Below are 3,467 nucleotides of genomic sequence, written 5' to 3'. Positions count from 1 at the left end.
ACCTCCTGGATGAGTCCTCTGACTGGCACTCTACGGTCACGTTGAAGGATCCTCATCTGATTCCGGCCTTAAAAGAATGGCTGAAATGTGTGCAGATTCTTCGGCAGGTGGTCAGTAACTTGCTGACTGTGTTTTCTTTTTTCAAGAAATCATGAACAATAATGTTAATGCTGTGTGCCAAACACGGCACTCTGAAATAGCCACCATCAAACATGGCCTTAACTATATTACTGCCATTATCCGTGGAAACATAACCAATCATGCGCTTTCTTGGCACCAGCCATTCAAAGACCTTACTGTTAAACTCCTCCAAAATGTTTACTGCAGTATGAGATTTCTCCATGGCAAACATGGCTACTGTGGCATGTTTCCGAGTAGCTTGAAAAATTGTGACACTGTCAACACCTGCAGCAATCTTCTCTCTAACACCCGCAAAAGAGACCCAGTGTGCAGTGATGCACATGTAATCAAAGGCTTGGCAACTGGTCCACATGTCTGTTGTCAGGTGGATAGTGTGAACAGCACTCTTCTGCAAAGCTGCCCCAATCACGTCTAGCACATCTTGATGTAGTGCTGGAACCACAACTCTGGCAAAATAGGACCGGCTAGGAACCTTCCATTTAGGGCAGACTGTTGCCACAAATTCTAGAAAACCCACCCCTTCCACGAAAGAAATAAGGAGAAGGTCCAGAGCTAACATTTTAGCCAGCATTGCATTATAAAGCCGTGCCGTTAAGTGGTTGCGTTCGAATGGCGCCTCCGACCAAAACATGCTTTTAACGGTGGTCTGGATCGTTTTCATATGTGATGATGATCCAGACTTCTTCAAGCCAGTTAGGCTCATTGATGTACTTTTTCATATTGGTGTCTCTACCAGACTCTTACTGTGCCACCTAGATGTTGCTGGGGTAGAGGGTGTGGGCGCTACCACTGCAGTGCTGCTGCCAGGGGTACTGTGTGTACCAGAAAAAATTTCTCTCGCTTCTTCACCTCCCCCCTGCACGATCAGCTCCTCATCATCATCATCAGATGCAATATTAATGACTACATTTGGATTTCTACTTTTGGCTTTCCGGATGTTACTTAGGTGCGCCTCCCACTGGATGCAGTAGCATTTTTGGAGATGACCTCTCTGGCCTCCGGTACCATAGTTTGTACCAAGCTTACCCCGACTAACTACTTGTTTACAAATCGAACAAATAACATGGTTTTCTGCCTTTTTCCTAATACTAAATAAGTCCCAAACTGGGGAGTTGAGATTTCTGGTGGTGGTGGTGGAGGTGCCACTTTCAATGCCAGATGATGTGGAGGATGGGCGTGGCGGAATTTGACTCTATTGTGCACTTACAGCACCACTACTTGAGGTAATGGAGGTCGAGCTGGATGGAGGTCCCTGCCGGCCCTTCTGAAATATGGAAGCTGTAGGTCGTGTTGGTGTAGTAGTTACCTGTGTTGGTGGTGGTACCAGTGCCACGCCACCCACATCCTGCACAGCAGCAGCATTTCAGCATAGGGTAAAAATGTCTGTCTGCTGCATGCCCGCTGGGGCTGGAGTGACAACTGGGATGACTGGGTCGTCATCGTCAGACTGTTCATCAGCAGCAGAATACACCACTTCGACTTCTTCTTTGTCATCATCCATAACTGAAAGCCTTGCTGGAACCTTCCTTTTACCTAGCATTGTCGGCTCATGGTGTGCCTCCCTCTCAGACTGAATTGGTGGGTGCCAATCAAGATCTAGATCATCAGAAGGAAGGGGGCTTGAAGAAGAAGTTGTACTATCCCTCCTTGACCTTTTCCTTGCTGGGGATCTGGAAGACAATGGATCATCAGGAGTGGCTTGCTCGGCTGATACCTCCGCACGAATCTCGATTTCCTGATGTGCCCCTACTTCAGGAGGAACAAGTATTGGGGGCAGTTGTGCCTCTGCTTGTGCCTCTCCTTGTACCTCTCCACACGCCTCTCCTTGCGCCTCTCCTTGTTGCACCTGTGGTTGTCGTTGCGGCTGTGGTTGAACACTCGTCAGATGAGTTATAGATTGGATGCTACTTTGCGATGAGTCAACGCCAACATCACTGGTCGATGGTGAAAGAGCAATTAAAGTGACTGCCTCTGCGGCACTCATGGGCTTGGGCCTAACTTGGCGTGGTGGCACTGAGACCAATGAAGCGGTGGAGCTGCTCCTAGCTTGGTCCCCGGCGGACACCGCAGCTGCAGGCGTAGTTTTTTATTTCCCAAAAAAAGTGTTGGTTGGCACACCAGTCTCCTTAGTAAGTGGCACCACTTGCTTCTTCTGCTCCTTCTTACTGGCAGTGGCACTGGCAACTTTCTTGGTAGAGGAGCTACGGCCACCTTCCTTTGGGCCCATCTTCTTCAGATGTCTGAAAGACAGCAAGACGTGCACGAGTTGCAGAGTTGTCTGTGGACACCTCACGTGATGTCACGTGCAGTTGTGCACACACCGCAGCAGGACTTCTTCCTGGCACTACAACAAGTGATGATGATGAGGATGATTCCTGGTTCTCAGTCTTTGTGCACCTAAAAGCAAAGAAGGCAGAGGAACATCAGTTAAATAAATGTTGCATATGTCGTGCTTCAATTAATACTATGCAACAAGGCATTTATTATTATTAACACAACACACCCGAAAACGGAAAGACCCAAAATAAAAATTGCAATTCTAATCAAAAATGGATGTTTAAATTGATAGAAAAGAGACCACACAGAGAGAGTTGTTTCATGCACCCATTCATACCCCTAGGCCTACTGGCCCGCAAGCTTGCCGGCCTATGGCAAAAACTGCCTGGACTCAATATGCCCCCCCCACCACATGGCCAGGCCCTGGACCAGGCCCCAACAATACCCAACAAATCGAAATACATACAGAAATCACCCCAACCCAATGCCATCCATGCCCTAAATGATGTTTAAATTCAAGAGACTCCACAGAAAGACTTGGGGGCCGATTAGGATGGCGGACGGTGGAGGGACCGTCCGCATGGACTGCGGAGGTCCCTCCATGCAAATCAGGATGTGACCGCCACCCTGGACCGCCACCCTGGATATTTAACATTGCGGCGGGTGCTGCTTCAAGCAGCACCCGCCGCAATGTTAAAAGTGCATGTGTAACATTTACATGCACAAAGCGGCAGGCACCGTGCGGTGCCTGCCGCTTTGTGCATGTAAATGCTGGGGGGTACCATAGGTACCCCCCATGTGCACCCCCCACCCGCCTACGCCCTGGGGGCCCGCAACGGGCCCCCAAAAGCAAAAGTACACATGCTTTTCCACGGCGGAAAAACCGCCGCGGAAAAGCATGTTTACTAATGCTTCCTAATTTGGCTTGCGGTGTCTGATAGACACTGCCAGCCAAAGGAGAGCTTTTCCGCCGCGGTTGTAATCCGACCACGGCGGAAAAGCAGCGGACAGAATCCAAGACCCACCAGCCATCGTAATGCGGCGGTGGG

Source organism: Lissotriton helveticus, chromosome 1_1 (genome assembly GCF_964261635.1).
Source record: "Lissotriton helveticus chromosome 1_1, aLisHel1.1, whole genome shotgun sequence".
NCBI classification, from domain to species: Eukaryota; Metazoa; Chordata; class Amphibia; order Caudata; family Salamandridae; genus Lissotriton; species Lissotriton helveticus.
This window is presented reverse-complemented; position numbering follows the sequence as displayed.